Source organism: Mytilus galloprovincialis, chromosome 12 (genome assembly GCF_965363235.1).
Source record: "Mytilus galloprovincialis chromosome 12, xbMytGall1.hap1.1, whole genome shotgun sequence".
NCBI lineage: Eukaryota > Metazoa > Mollusca > Bivalvia > Mytilida > Mytilidae > Mytilus > Mytilus galloprovincialis.
In genome coordinates, this window is record NC_134849.1 from 68,996,468 (window position 1) to 69,013,576 (window position 17,109).

A 17,109-nucleotide genomic window follows, 5' to 3' on the forward strand; every position below is an offset into this window, starting at 1 on the left:
TCTTGCCCTATCCCAGTTTCGCAGTCTCATACATATTTTTTGTATGAGGCTAAGAAACTGGGGAAGGACGAGGTTCTACCGAGCCCTTCCCCAGTTTTGCGCCAAGCACAAAAAAAGTTTATATTTTTCTGTCATTGACCTAATATTGCTTTTATACTGCAACATAAATTAATAAATTGATAGCTATTCAAATCGTAACACAAACGAAAGACTTATTTTCATCCCTTCATGGACCCCTGATTGTGGAGAAAGTGTGCCATGATGAAATTGACATCGTACACAATAGAGTTTTGTTACAATATTTTATATAAAATAAACACAACTAGTTGCAGTATAAAAACATTTTATATTTTTCTGACATTGACCTTATATTGTATGTGTAGAAGTACTTAAAGATGACAAAAAATTTTAGTACTGAAAAATGACTGAAATTTTCAGTACTGAAAAATGACTGAAATTTTCAGTACTGAAAAATGGCTGAAATTTTCAGTACTGAAAAATGGCTGAAATTTTCAGTACTGAAAAATGGCTGAAATTTTCAGTACTGATAAATGACTGAAATTTTCAGTACTGTAAACAACTTTTTCTCAACATTACTGAAAATGATATAAAAATTTATGTACTGAATAGTGATGTTTCCTAAAAGTACTGTTTATATAGCGGCATTTGATGTACTGTTTAGTAATGTTTCCTAAAAGTACTGTTTATATAGCGGCATTTAATGTACTGTTTAGTGATGTTTCCTAATAGTACTGTTTATATAGCGGCATTTAATGTACTGTTTAGTAATGTTTCCTAAAAGTACTGTTTATATAGCGGCATTTAATGTACTGATTAGTAATGTTTCCTAAAAGTACTGTTTTTATAGCGGCATTTAATGTACATGTAAACGCTAGTCAAATTGTTGGTAGTGTAGTATCAAGTGCTCCTTAATGTTCGCCTAAACTCGGTGTGCTACATTGTATAAAGTGTTCCTTAAGGTTCACCAAAACTGGGTGTATTCTAATGTGGTCCTTAATGCTCACTAAACATGGGTGTACTCTAAAGTGCTTCTTAGGTCAACCAAACCTGGATATGCTCTACAGTGCTCCTCAAGGTTCACCAAAACTGGGTGTGCTCTAAAGTGCCCCTTAAGGTTCACCAACACTGGGGGTGTCCTAAAGTGCTCCTTAAAGTCCGCCAAACTTAGATGTGCTCTACAGTGCTCCTAAAGGTTCACCAGAACTGGGTTTACGCTTAAGTGTTCAATAAGGTTCATTAAAACTGGGTGTACTCTAAGTTGCCACTGATGGTTCACCAAAACTAGGTGTACTTTAAAGTGGTCCGTAAGGTTCACCAACAAGGGACGTGCTCTAAAGTGCTCCTTAATATTCGCCAAACCTGCATTTAAGTGTTCCTTAAGCAGTTAAGATTCACCAAAACTGGGTGTGCTCTTAAGTGGTCTTTAATATTCATCAAAACAGGGTGAACTATAAAGTGCTCCTTAAGGTTCACCAAAACTGGGTTTGCTCATTAAGGTTCAAAAACACTTGTGGTACTCTAAAGTGCTCCGTAGGGTTCATCAAAAACTGGGTGTCCTTTAAGGGACGTATACTTGTTTAGGTTAACAAAACTCGGTGTATGCTAAAGTGCTCCGTAAGTTTCCCCCAAAAATGGGCGTAATCTTACATGTACGTGCTCCGTAATGTCTGCAAAACCTGGATATGCCTCAAAGTGCTCCATAAGGTTCACCAACACTGGGTGTACGCTAAATGTTTCATAAGGTTCACCAAAACTGGGTTTGCTTTATAGTGGTTTTAAAGGTTGATCAAAACTTGGTATACTCTAAAGTGTCCCGTACGGTTTACCCAAAGGTGCTATATAGGTGTACACTAAAGTGGTCCATAAGGTTCACCAAAAAGGGACGTGCTCCTTAATGTTCCCCAAACCTGGGTGTTCATTAAGGTGCTTCTTAAGGTTCACCAAAATTTGGTGTGCTCTAAAGTGGTCTCAAGATTCATCAAAACTGGGTGTAGTCGAAAGTGTCCCTCGTGTTACAACAACACAGCGCCAATGTATTGTATTGATTGTCACATGTATTGATTTGTATTATCTCCCTTACTCCATGTGTCATGATTATACATGTATGATTGATGGATTATTTCCATTTACTGTTTACCGCCTCACGATCATTATTAAATATGCCTATCTAACGATCACATTTGTTATAGTTGTCTCTGCTTACTGGCACAGGGTGTGCTCTAAAGTGCCCCGTAAGGTACAAAAACACTTGGTGTACTCTAAAATGCCCCCTAATGTTCGACAAAACTAAGTGTAATCTAAAGTGCCCCTTAAGGCTTACCAAAGCTAGGTGTACTCTGAAGTGCTCTGTAAGGTTTATAAAAAAACTGGTTGTGCTCTAAAGTACGTATTATCGTTCAAGTTCACAAAACTGGGTGTATGCTAATGTGCTCCGTAAGTTTTATCAAAACTGGTTGTGCTCTAAAGTGTTCTTTAAGGTTAACAAAAACTGAATGTATTTCAAAGTTCTCCGTAAGTCTCACCAAAACTGAGTGTATTCTAAAGTGCTCTGTAAGGTTAACCAAAACTAACTAAACTAATTCTAACGTGCTCCTTATGGTTTACAAACAAGGGTGTAATAAATGATCGTCAAAACTAATTGCACTCTACAATGCTCCGTAAGGTTCACTCAAACTGGGTTTGCTTTAAAGCTGTCCTTTAGGTTCATCAAAACTGGGTGTACTCTAAAGTGTCCCTTACAGGTAGCCAAAAATGGGGGTACTCTAAGGTGCTCTTCAAATTCCGTCAAACCTTGATGTACTCTTCAGTGCTCCTTAAGGTTCACCAGAACTGGGTATACGCGTAAGTGTTCCATAAGGTTCATCAAAACTTGGTTTACTTAAAGGTAATCCTTATTGTTCACCAAAACCGGGTGTTCTTTATAGTGCTCCTTAAGCTTTAATAAAACTGGATGTACTAGTACTCTAAAGTGCTCCGTAAGATTCATCAAAACTCGGTGTACCTAAAGGTTCCTTATTGTTCACCAAAACCGGGTGTGCTTTATAGTGCTCCTTAAGCCTTAATAAAACTGGATGTACATGTACTCTAAAGTGCTCCGTAAGGTTCATCAAAACTTGGTGTATTCTAACGTACTCCTTATGGTTCACAAACAACGGTGTAGTCTTCAAAACTAATTGTACTGTAAAGTGCTCCGTAAGGTTCACAAAAACTGGGTTTGCTCTAAAGTGATCATTAAGGTTCATCGAAACTGGATGTACTCGAAAGTGGGCCACCAGGTTCATTTAAACTGGATGTGTTTTCTAAATTGCTCCTTATAAGGTTCACCAAAACTAGTTGTGCTCTAAAGTGCTCCTTAAGGTTTACCAAAACTGGGTGTGCTCTAAAGTGTCCCATAAGGGTCACCAAAACTGGGTATGTTCTAAAGTGGTTATTAAGGTCCTACAAAACTCGGTGTACTCTAAGGTGCTCCTTAATGTTCACCAAAACCGGGCGTGCTTTATAGTGCTCCTTAAGGTTCATCAAAACTGGATGTGCTCTTAAATGCTCCTTAAAGTTCATCAAAACCGGGTGTGCTTTAAAATGTTTTTTAAGATTCATCCAAACTGGGTGTACTCTAAAGTGCTTCTTAATGATCGTCAAAACTATAGTGTGCTGTGAAGTGCTCCTTAAGGTTTACCAACACTGGGTGTACTCTTATGTGCTCCGTAAGTTTTATTAAAACTACTTCTACTCTAAAGTGCTCTGTAAGGTTCACCAACAATTGGCGTAAGCTCAAGTGATCCTGACGATTTTACTAAAAATGGGTGTACTCTACGTAAGTGTTCTTTAAGGTTCACAGAAAATGGATGTGCTCTAAAGTGATCCTTATGATTCACCAAAACTGGGTGTGCTCTTAAGTGGTCCTTAAGGTTACAATGTAACCAAAACTGGGAGTGCTCTAAAGTGGTCCATAAGGTTAACCAAATCTGGGTGTGCCCTCAAGTGCTCCTTAAGGTTCACCAAATCTGGATGTGCCCTAAGTGCTCATGAAGGTACTACAAAACTGGGTATACTCTAAGGTTCTCCATAATGTCCACCAAATCTCGGTGTGCTTTAAAGAGCTCCGTAAGGTTAGAAAAATGTGGGTGTACTCTAAAGTGTTCTTTAACATGTTTAAGATTCACCAAAACTGGGTGTTTACTAAAATGCTCTGTTAGTATCACCAAAACTACATGTATTCTCAAATGCTCTGTAAAGTTCACCAGATATGGGTTTGCACTAAAGTACGTATACTCGTTAATTTTCACAACACTGTGTGTATGTTTAAGTGCTCCGTGAGTTTCATCAAAACTACGTGTACTTTAAAGTGCTCTGTAAGTTTCACGAAAATTGTGTGTGCTCCTAAATACTCGTTAAGGCTTGCCAAAAACTTGGTGTATGCTAAAGAGCTCTTGACGATTTTGCTAACACTCGGTGTACTGTTATGTGTTTCTTAAGGTTTACAAAAAATGGACGTGCTCTAAAGTGCTCCTTAATGTGTTTGCCAAATGTGGATGTGCATGAAAGTGTGCATTAAGATTCACCAAAACTGGGTGTACTCGAAAGTGGGCCACCAGGTTCATTTAAACTGGATGTGTTTTCTAAATTGCTCCTTATAAGGTTCACCTTAGTGCTTATTTTAAGGTTTAACAAAATTTGGTGTGCTTTAAAGTGCTCATTTAGGTTTTATCACATCTGGGTGTACCCTAAATAGTTATCAAAGGTACCAGGATTATAATTTAGTACGCCAGACGCGCGTTTCGTCTACATAAGACTCATCAGTGACGCTTATATCAAAATATTTATAAAGCCAAACAAGTACAAAGTTAAAGAGCATTGAGGACCCAAAATTCTAAAAAGTTGTGCCAAATATGGCTAAGGTAATCTACTCCTGGGGTAAGAAAATCCTTAGTTTTTCGAAAAAGTCAAAGTTTTGTAATCAGGAAATTTATAAAAATGACCACATTATTGATATTCATGTCAACACCGAAGTGTTGACTACTGGACTGGTGATACCCTCGGGGACGAAACGTCCACCAGCAGTGGCATCGACCCAGTGGTGTAAATAGTTATCAAAGGTACCAGGATTATAATTTAGTACGCCAAACGAGTTTCGTCTACATAAGACTCATCAGTGACGCTCACATCAAAATATTTATAAAGCCAAACAAGTACAAAGTTGAAGAGCATTGAGGACCCAAAATTCCAAAAAGTTGTGCCAAATACGGCTAAAGTGCTTTCTAATGTTCCCAAAACTGGGCTTACTCCAAAGTTTTCCGTAATGTCCGACAAACCTGGATGTGATCTTATGTGCTCCTGAAGGTTCACCAGAACTGGGTGTGCTCTAAAAGGTTCCGTAATGTTCACCGAAACAAGGTGTTATCTTAAGTGCTCGTTTATGTTTTTTTTAAACTAGGTGTACCATCAGTCCTCCTTCATTTCCGCCAAAACTGGATATGCCCTTAAAGGGAAACTTCGCAAAAAAATCAAAAATTGATATTATGTCCATTCTGTATACAAATGCTCAAATTTATAGATATTAAAGTTTTATTCCGCTAGATAAGAGATCACTATCGATTTTAAATTTAGAGTATCAATTATCTGCGTTCCGCCATTTTGTCGTCTTCCCTGATTAAAAATCATGATATGTCTATAAACCACAAAGGACCAAAACTACAGTAACCGATGTAGTAGTAATTGCGTGTCGATATCTTGTCAATCGTACGGTTGTTTTTATTTGATAAACTAACTTGATGCGGAAAATGTTCTTATTTTTTTTAAATAACCATAGTCTGTTATTTTTGAACTGTTAATATTGGAATTAGTTAAAAAGTCAAAGTTTAAATCATAAATAAGTGTTCCATGAAAACTGTTTTCTTAAATCTAATTCGTTTATAATTCTTTAAAGTAATAAATTTTATTCAAATAAATTCGGATCTTCCCTCATCTGATCACCAGCATGACTAAAGGTATTACTCCCAAAGGTATTGTGAGGGGTGTGAGGTGACACGTCCAGGTATTCAAGCGATTTCCTGTCGGGCTTGCAAGTTCATGCATCGTTTCACTTCTGTAGGTATTAATCAGTGTACACGGCCGATAACTTATAACTCTCCATTTTGAACTATCAGGTGTATAATATACATCTCTGTCTTTCGTGTCCGAAAGTGATATAATATACTAGTCATTACTAAACTCATACGCTTGTTTATAAATAACATTACTGGTAAATAATATTATTTATAAAAATATAAATAATACAAAAAAAAAGATTTGATGAAATAAAAATCAATTTACATTTTTTTTCCAAGGTTTAATTTGTGAAAATGTAATATATACTCGTTGTCAATAGTAAAGGACAGATTGGAACATACCAGAAATATTGATTTAAAAAATGTACGAACTTGTCGACGATTCGTTTCTACGTCTGGATAGAAAGTTACGGAGCTATATCGCAATTTAAAATCTATACATGTATACATTGAACATAAGAAAGAAACATACATTTTGTGTAAATTGGGGTAACAGTTTTGTAAATAGACTAGTCCACGTATGCCAACAGTATGTAATCATCGAATTCGATAGACTATTGTATACCAAAAGAAGAAGAAGAAGAAGAGGACCAATTTGATTTAAATACAGGTCGATATATAACTTGTTTCGGTTCATCGAAGTTATGAACATAGTAAAATCACAAATGTATATATCAATTAGATCGTTCTCCAATAAAGGAAAAAATCGACATCATCACAATTGTTCCGACATTTCATGTAAAACATATGCAACTGGACGTACACTAATAAACCCCAAGGGATGTGAATATTTTCTAGGAAAACTATTGAGTATTAAAGTTTCAAATTGATTTCGGGATTTATTTTCTTTCTTGATATTCAATGACAGCAATTTAAAGAATAAACTGCTTGTCCGCTTTAGGGATATTCTTGCCAGTTGCCCATGGTTGAACAGACTTATAATTACATTCAAAAATAGGGAAATTAAGATAACATTAAATTTGTTGTCTTTTTTTTTTAAACATCGTTGGTCAAATAGCTAAAGTATTATTCGTTGTGAGAAGAAGACTATTTTAATAAGGACGCTCCCGATTATGAATAAATTTGGTTGACGTTATTCACACTTGAAACGAATATCTATTCGTAATTTTTCGATTCCATTCCAAGAGGATCCTTAAATTTCCTGTCAATGTTTTAAAACATCTTTTTTTTCAAATAGCTGAAGTATTCATGCGTTTAGAGATTTAAAATATTTTGATGAGAACATTACTTCCTAAATAGGTAAATGAAGGTCGCTTTGGATGGACTAAATTATATAATTGCAATCTGTTTGAAATATTAAAGGTTGCCGATTCTAATTTAAAAAAGTACAATTTTTGGTTCATACACTCGTGTTTAGAAGGCTATTTTTATTTATAAATTTATTCAATTAAAATAATTCAGTATTTTATCGTTACAAAAGTAATCAGAAGTCATAATTCATTCAAAAGTGAGCTTATGCAAAATATATAAAGATATACAACAGCTATCCAGTTATTGTGCGACCTTATTTCTCCCGTCAATTCATTTTAATTCTTTTTCTTACATTTCTGTGTCTAAAAGTATAACTGACTCCCGTATATCATTCATACGAAATGTTGTTCACACCTGACATGGTGAACCGTGACGCCTAGGTGTCACTGAATGAAGATCAAAAGATTAGAATTACATAATGCTAATCTTTTAATTGTGTCTTCCTATTTATCCAACTTTTTAAAATAAGGTATTTTTATTAAGCCAACTTTTTTTATTTTTGTTAATTATTGGGTTGGTTGTTTAGTAATAATAAGGTGTCTTTCTAAAAAATTTGACAGTAAATTTGTTCCTGTATGTTCTTATATTATTTTAAAAATATATATAAAATTGCCGATAGTAAACTTGTTTTATTTTATTTTTAAATAAAATTTAGTATATTTTTAATAATAAATGAATGTTTCATCATTCATACCAGAGACATATAATACATTTTTTATATTATATTATATTATATGTCTCTGTTTATACCGAAGAAACCCGCAAATCAGTAATATTTTTAAATTAACATTTTATGAAAGTACTTCTACTACCACTAAGTGACCACCGTCATTAGGTTGACTATCCAGTCACTGTTAGGTGTGCGCTTGCAAGTCAAAGAATAATTTAAACAAAAATGAAAAGTTTTGTGCTGAACATAACATTGATACATGGTGCAAATAAAAACATGGGACTTGAAATTTAATGTGCATGCAGTAGGCTCTTGAACGAGTCAAGACTTTGTGCAGCGGTCACCGAGGCAGGTAAGTTGTTTCAATCTCTTATTGTACGTGGATATAAGGACTCTTTCCTGGTGCTGGTCTTGCATTATGGTATTTGGAAAGAGTGAGCATTCATATGTCTTGATAATCTGTCTGGTGGTATCAACCTTTACTTCCTCATGTGAGATTTTATATAAGAGGGTTAGTCTAACATTCTTTCTTCTCTCGTCTAGTGTTGGCCATTTTAGTTTGTGTAGCAAAGAATTAAGTGATGATGTGTTGTGGTACCTGTTTGTTACATACCTTGCTGATCTACGATATACCATGTCTAGTTTATGCTTGTCTTTTTGTAGGTGAGGATCCCAAACTGAACTCGCATATTCAACTGTTGGTCTAACTAAAGCTGTGTATGCCTTGATCTCACTGTTAGCTATGTTAAGATTTCGTTTTAGGGATCCTATTGTCCTATTCGCTTTCTGGCCGATGTTATTTATATGACCACCCCACTTTAGATCCGATGTAATGGTGCCGACTCCTAGATATTTGGCTGTTGAGGCCATGGAGGATGTAATTATTGTGTATGGGGTCCTTCTTTTTGGTTATTGGCAGAACAACACATTTTCCAGGATGGAATTGCATCATCCATTTTTCTTCCCGTGTGGCTAGCTGATTTATGTCTTCTTGTAGGATGTTGCTTTCTGATGATACAGTGAGGTACGCAATGGTGTCATCTGCAAATAACCTCACTGTTGACGAAACGTCTTCCGGCATGTCATTGATGTAGCAGTTGCACATGTTAGACTACAGAAAATTTAATCCAGGTATAATTTTCAGTATTATTTTTCATCTGTCATTCAACCCAAACTCTAATTAAAAAACCCCTTTGTTCTTGATTACCTTTGATCTCATCTATCCAACTTTTTTTTTCTACCCCCGTATAGTCTATAATTTTAATAAACAGCTGCGCCATGAGCGCATGATACGCCCGACGTCTTGTGTGGAAGTTTTATGCAATAATCATAAATAGTTTCTGAGGAAGTTTTAAGCAATAACCATTTATTGTTTTTGAGACACGGCGGGACATGTGAAACCCCCCCCCCACCCTGTTTTTTTTACAAATATCACTAAAATAAAATTTTGAATTAAACCAAAAAGTATACAGATCTTTAAATTAGTATAACAAAGAAGTGTGTACAGTTTCAAGCAATAATCATAAATTGTTTTTGAGATACGGCGCGACATGTTAAAAAAAAAACCTCCCCTTTTTTACAAAATACTCAATAACTCAAAAATAAAATTTTGAGTCATCACCAAAAAGTATACAGATCTTTAGATTAATATATCAAAGAAGTGTGTAAAGTTTTAAGCCATAATCATAAATCGTTTTTGAGATACAGCACGACATGTAAAAAAACCCTCCCCCTTTTTTACAAAATACTCAATAACTCAAAAATGAAATTTTGAATCATCACCAAAAAGTATACAGATCTTTAGATTAATATAACAAAGAAGTGTGTAAAGTTTTAAGCAATAATCATAAATCGTTTTTGAGATACGGCGCGACATGTAAAAAAAACCTCCCCCTTTTTTATAAAATACTCAAAAACTCAAAAATTAAATTTTGAATCATCACCAAAAAGTATACAGATATTAAGATTAATATAACTAAGAAGTGTGTAAAGTTTTAAGCAATAATCAAGAAAAGTTTTTGAGATACGGTGCGACATGTGAAAAAAACCACACCCCTGTTTTAGTTACAAAGTGCCGTAACTCAAAAAGTTTAAATCTTATTTTCACTAAAAAGTATACAGATCATTTGACCATCATAAGAAACAACTATATTAAGTTTCATGAAATTTGGATAAGTCGTTCTCAAGTTACGGTGCGACATGTTTACGCCGGACAGACGGACAAACGGACGGACGGACACCGGACATTTGTATACCATAATACGTCCCGTCAAAATTTTGACGGGCGTATAAAAAGTTGGATAAATGAGAATGAACCCTTTTAATAACCTTGAGTTGAACTATGCATTCAACATTCACTAAGTGTCACAAATTAATACACATTTAATTTCCACAGTACAAGCAAGTGAAAATGTTTTCTGGAATGAAGCAAAAAGTTCAGAATACAAACATGTATTTTTTAATACACTATCGATTGTGTCAGTTTCATATGTTTGTTTAAAGTATTTACAAAATAAAAATCATAAAAATGTTCTATTGTATTATTTACTAGAATTCGTATAAAAAATCCACACATGAATCCAGACCTACAATCTAATTTTAAAAGTTGCATGGCTATCACTTACTTTTCGTTGGTTAATAGCTACACCAAAAGTCGTCGATGCACTTTAAATAGCGTTATTAGATGGTTAACGAACAAGACTTAAATCAGATTAATTTCACTCCCGGCATGCTCAAAGACTTAAACTACGTCACATAAGTCAGGAAGTTTGATAAAATAAAATTAATAATTCCCAATTTTCTTCTTTATTACTTTTCATATCGAAATAAAACTTGGTGAATATGTTTTTTTATGGTATTATGAACATAATTAGATGAAAAGTGAAAAATCGCGAATTATCCCTTTAAGTACCCCATAAGGTTCACCAATTCTGGTGTACTTTAAAGTGCTCCTTTTGGTTTGCAACAAATGGATACGCATTCAAGTGTGCTCCTTAAGGTTCATCAAAGCAGGGTGTGCTCTAAAGTGTTTCTTTTAAAGCACATCCTCACTTTTACGGAAATGTTGTTAACCGTGCCCGGAAATTTAGAAACGATCCTGGTAAACTTATCGACCCTTTAAAACAAACTTATTCAGAAATGTTACCAATTCAACACTGTAATAAGATCATTGCATATTGTTTTTGTTGGTATTACTATTGATTTTGTTATCAGTAAATTAAAAGCAAACTAAAAATTACTAATTAGTTATATAATCCTGAACAAACACTTAAAATTTGAAGAAAATGATATCAAAGCAATGACATTTTTAGATAAATGAGAACTAAAATCATTCATTTTATACTTAAATGGCTACAAAATGCTTCATAAACACCATATAATGGCCACCAATTGTGTTAATGAACATGTAAATGTATGGAAATATAAAAAGTACAATGAAAAAGAAAATGATTATACAAAAGTTACTAAAAGTGTGTGCTAAATTTTGAAATTTTATTAACTCCCTTAAAAGTGTGTGAAAGTGAGATCTTTCATGGCAGAAAAACAAACTATTTACGTTGACATGGTTTTAATCGTAATAGCAAGTAAAGTCCTACAAAGACACAATAGTAAATACATAAATTAATTGGCATGAAATGAAAATATCAAAATACATGTAGCAATTATTATCAACATAAGGTATGCATCTTCTTAACAACTATCAATTAGTGTGAAATTATCATCGATTTAATTAACAGTAAATATGTTTCCTAGTCAACATAAAAATAATTTGATTTATTTTTAACTACAATTTTACTAGACTAAATAAGTAACAAACTATGAAATAAAATATTTAAAAGTAAAAAGTGTGTAATGCAATCTATCACTTTACTATAATAGATATATATATCCCTGCAGGCACACTTTGTTGAATCAACGTTGAATCATTGTTGATTTTAGGTTATACATTGATCAACAAATATTCAACATTGATTCAACGTTGACAATGCATCATTGAAGTTAGTACATTGTTGCAACGTTGAATTAACATTGTGTTGAAAAACCAACACTGAATCAACGTTGGCTAAACTATATAACACCCAGTAGTTGTGGATACCAGAATTGTCAAAAAAGAAATATTAGGCACCATTCTTTTTAAATTGACAACGATATTCACATAAAATAGAATATTTAGTAGATTGATATTTAATTGTCACACTGATTATAGAATTATATATAAAACAATGGCAGTGTATATCAGCATAAATTAGCATAGAAATTAATTTTGCACCCCAAATAATAGAAATTCAAAAATTTCACCAAAACATAATAATAGAACCAGCTTGTATACATCATCATACAGTAAATATAAATATTTGTGAATAACCCCTTTCCCTTAAAATATGCCCCCCCCCCTTTTTTTCCATGGCTACTGATGTCAAATATCTTGTTTTCATTCTTTTTTTCTTCTTTTCTTTTCTTTTTATCAATCCAAAGAGGTGTACATCAGTACATAAACAATGCTTGAAAACTTGTAATATAAACAACCGATAGATCTATTGGAATAGTGATTTAAATTTTCGCGGCATTTTTAACCTTTCTATTTTCAGAATATGCGCATGCGCAGTTGTTTTGTTGCCAAAGTTTGAACATCCGCTAACGAGATCATTGTGATTCTACCACAGTGGATTCTACAGAGTTTTCATCACTATCTTTCCTGTGTGCAGCTTTTACATTTTTATCGTAAGTATTTAAAGTAATTGATGTGATTACGGTATCGTATTTAAGAAATGTGAGCATATCATCAGCTAATCATGTTGTTATGAAAACTGTACTGAAAAGTTGAAATTTCACACGAGGAAAAGGGGGGTGTTTTATAGCATGTTACCCATTCCCAAGATATCTCCCAAGGTCTCATGAATTTTTATCATTGAATCAAAAGTAAAAAGAAATTTTAATCGTTATTTACATGATCAATTCAGTTACACTAATTTTCCTAAAAGGGGGGGGGGGGCTTGTTTACAAAATTGGGATGGAAAGGTCAGAAGCTATGCCTATATGACATACCAAGTTGGACCTTTAATATTTTATTGTCAAAATTGAAGTGGAGTTTTGGCAAGGTAAATATATATAAAGGGTATATGGGGTGGTAAAGAGTTTTTGGCCTTTTTATTTCACATATTTTCATGTTTTGACGTTTTATTTCTCTTTTTCTTGTATTTGGTTCAACGTACATGTACGTTATTTTTGTTTCCCCTTATTCTTTTTCCGTGTTTTTGTGTTAGTACTCCTAATTTCTCGTGTTTGTCCCACATTCAAGATAATAAAAAAAGGGACTCAATTTCGAAGTCAGTTTGGAGATTGTTTTAAATTATGTGTTACCAGGATATTAATTGCGATCAAGTTATGAATACTTTTTTTCTCCCGAATCGGATGCAACTAGCAGACGGGAAAAGGTGACTGGAGGGTCTTCGTGTACATTATCATAAATGTGTGATCTCGAATAACGACTGATTAATTACTTCTAGTACTTTTTCCTTAATATATACGATTTTATTTCTCGTGCTTCATTCACCCCAATTTGAATTTTACATGTTTCCCGGTTAAGAACCCCCCTTTACCACCCTCGTATATGTCAATTAGACAGAATTCCATGCAGCAGCACAAATAATACAGAAAAAGATATTGGTGGATAAACCTTCAATTTGTTCAAATTAAAATGTAGTATTTAGGACGATTTTCTTGCAGATTATACCTTCTGGTATACATGGTATATATAAAAGGAAATGTAGTTGAGACTTAGTTGAGAAATTTAACAGTCATTTAGTTTTCACAGCTTCTTATGCTTTTGATTTATACTTTAATATAATATCATTATGAAGTTATTAATAGACAAATGTGTTGAACAGACTAAAACTTGACAATGTTATAACTTTTGATGTTGTAGATGTCATCATAAAGACCTAGATGGAATCACTGAACAACAAGTGTTTGACAAAACTACAAACTTTCTAAAATGGGCTCCAAAAAGACCAGGTGTTAGAAGAAAGAAGTTGAAGTTTTCACTATTATTATTAATAAATATTTATTTTAATTTTATCGTATTGAACATTTCTCTATTATCAGTGGTTGGACATTAGAATACATTAGACAGGAACAGCAAACTTTGTTTTATATTTTGATCACTCAGACATTTCAAATAGACATTTGGCAAAACAATGTGTTGTAAGGATTGTGTGCTTTTGAAAATTAGGATATAAAAAAGAAGATGTGGTATGATTACCAATGCGACAACTGTTCACAAGAGACCAAAATGACACAGATATTAACAACTATAGGTCACCATACAGCCTTCAACAATGAGCAAAGCCCATACCGCATAATAAGATATAAAGGGCCCCAGCTACATGTATAATAGTTCAATATTGAAAATATTTTTTTTGCTGATTTTTTTCAATAATTCTCTTGGATGATAATTTGTGTTGTTATTTGCATATGTATTGGTGGTTAAATTATGGTTCGTAGGAAAGCCCTTGACACACATATTTGTTATTCAGATGATTGGTTGTTGACATCATCATGGTCAAGCCATGCTCCCATCACACGAATGTGATCACTCAGTTTTATTGTTAAAAATAGTAATCTTTTACAAGTAATTGACAGTCAATTGCATCTATTCAAAGTTTTGTGCACCCAACCACTTTTAATTGTTGTACCTATTGTTAACAAGACAGCCATCAACCAAAGAACATTTATAATTTATACATCTTTAGGTCACCATACAGTCTTCAAAAATGAGCAAAAGCCCACACAATGTCAAATATAACCAGACAATGACTTTATTTAAAGTTAAAAAAAAAAAATTGTGATTATTTGTTATACTTGGGTCTGATGGAGCAGTAATTGGACGAAGTTTCCTTTGGCAGAATGTTGCTATGGCATTTAGCATGTTGAGTGCCTTGAGAAGTCACTAGCTTGAGTATTGCTACAGCATAAAATTATGGACTGCAAGACACAGACAATACAGGATGAATGACCTTTAAGTTTTAGGTTGAAACACAGTTAAACACAACCACTAACCAATTTTGATTCTGTGTGGAATATTGTATTCACCCTGAATTCAAATTGAATTCAAATTAGGCTATTGGTTGAAACAATGTTGAAGCAACCATTATTCTATATTGATTCAAAGTTGAACATCAACGTTGATTCAACATAGACTTTCAACGTTGATACAAATTTGCAAAATCTAATAATAATTCAACATTGATTCAACATAGAAAATAAACATTGATTCAATGTTTAATCAATGTTGTGTGCCTGCAGCGGAAGTACACAAAATATATAAACAAACAAAAGAAACAAAGAGTTTGTTTTAATTTTAAATGACATAATTACCCATCATCCAGTTATTTTAAATTAATAATATCATTAAAGAAATAAAGTGAAAAGACAAATCATTATTCATGTAAGATATATTTCAAACAAAAACATACCCTCAGCGTCTGGTACAATTGATCAAAAATATAATTTCTTCTGTTACGTAATAATATTTCTATATACCTGTTTAAACAAATAACAACTAATATAATAACTAAACATAACTGATTACAAAAGATATACAGAACTATAAAATACAATACAACTGTAATACTTAAACTTTCCCAACTACTGTTATCAACAAATGCACGTGCGTTTGTTTACAATTTACCGGATGTTTACAACAAGTAGGATGCGCCGGCATCTATTGCACGTCATTACCATCGTGACGTATTGTATTCCTAACATACCAAAGATAAGAGAAGGTTTCAGCAGTATCCCATGCTGAGCGCATGAAAAATCGGATTACATTAATCACTATCAACACGTGTGTGAGGAACAATAATGACCTGAGATAATCATTTAAGTGTATACGATACAGTTACAGGGGAGGTAATGACGTTGCTAACGTAAAATGTTATTTTCGCGACGTCAAACTGTGACATATCGGAAAAAGATGCATTTTTCGACTGATTTTTATCATTCAAACTGATTTAATTTGAAAACGAGTTCATGGACCCCTATTTTTCAAAACGGCAATTTGTTTCATTTTGCAGGGAGATTATGTGACCCAAATTTTATAAAACTGTAAATAGAGGATTTTTTTTTAATTTTGATAAACATGCAGCAAAATATGACGTTTTTTCCTCAATTCATGAACATTTGATAAATATGAGTTATTTCTGAATAAAAAAATGCATATTTTTTTAGGATACTTATAAAATACAGAAATTAACGATTATTTAACAAAAAACAATTTGTGTTTATCTTTTATAACAAAAAAGTTATGTCTTTCTTTCGAAAAAGTTATTACGGCCACAAATCTGAATTTTGAGCAAATATACAAAATTTCGACCTCATTTTACTCAAAAAGTAGCACATGAAGGTATATATTTTATTACATATTTGATTTAATCAGGTAAACAATAGCCACTATGCAAATTTTCATGAACTTCAGGCCTCTACAATAACTTTTTTTTCAACTTGTCCTGTAGGACAAGTATAAACTAAAATTTACTTGTCCGAATTAAATTGTTACTTGTCCAAAAAATTTCTATTTAAAACAACCTTTTTACATTTTTAGTTGATCAAAGGAACAAAACGAATTTAAACAAAAGACAGGACTTGATGTATTTCTTTTGATTTGAAATACTTTTAAAAAATATGAGTCAAGTACAACTGAATCTAGTCATGTCACAGGACTTAGAGGTTCTAGTTTTTAATCAATGCGAGTCTCATTAGACCCTAAACATGAGGCACCATCTGATAGGCCTTAACACACATTGGATTTGTATCCTGTATTTTTTAAGTTGAAAAAAGTTTATTGAAATGAAATCAATAAAAAGAAGATAAGGTCTGATTGCCAATGATACAACGCTCTACAAGAGACCAAATGACACAAAAATTAACAACTATAGGTCACCATATTGTCAGTATTGTTTATTTCTACTTATGATCAAAAATGATTTTCTGAATTTTATGGTAAATAAAAAAAAAATATTTGTGTGAAAAAATTCCTGGTATGGTATTTGTTATAAGGAACAGTATAGGGTAGCAAAATGAGGTACTGATTTGTCTTTG

At 33.1% G+C, this 17,109-nt stretch overlaps 1 protein-coding gene across 1 annotated transcript in view; it reads right to left on the reverse strand.

The window, feature by feature from the left end:
- Window positions 1-17,109, reverse strand: part of LOC143055150 (uncharacterized) — a 360,248-nt gene that overhangs the window by 250,660 nt on the left and 92,479 nt on the right. The gene's annotated exons all lie outside the window — the stretch shown is intronic.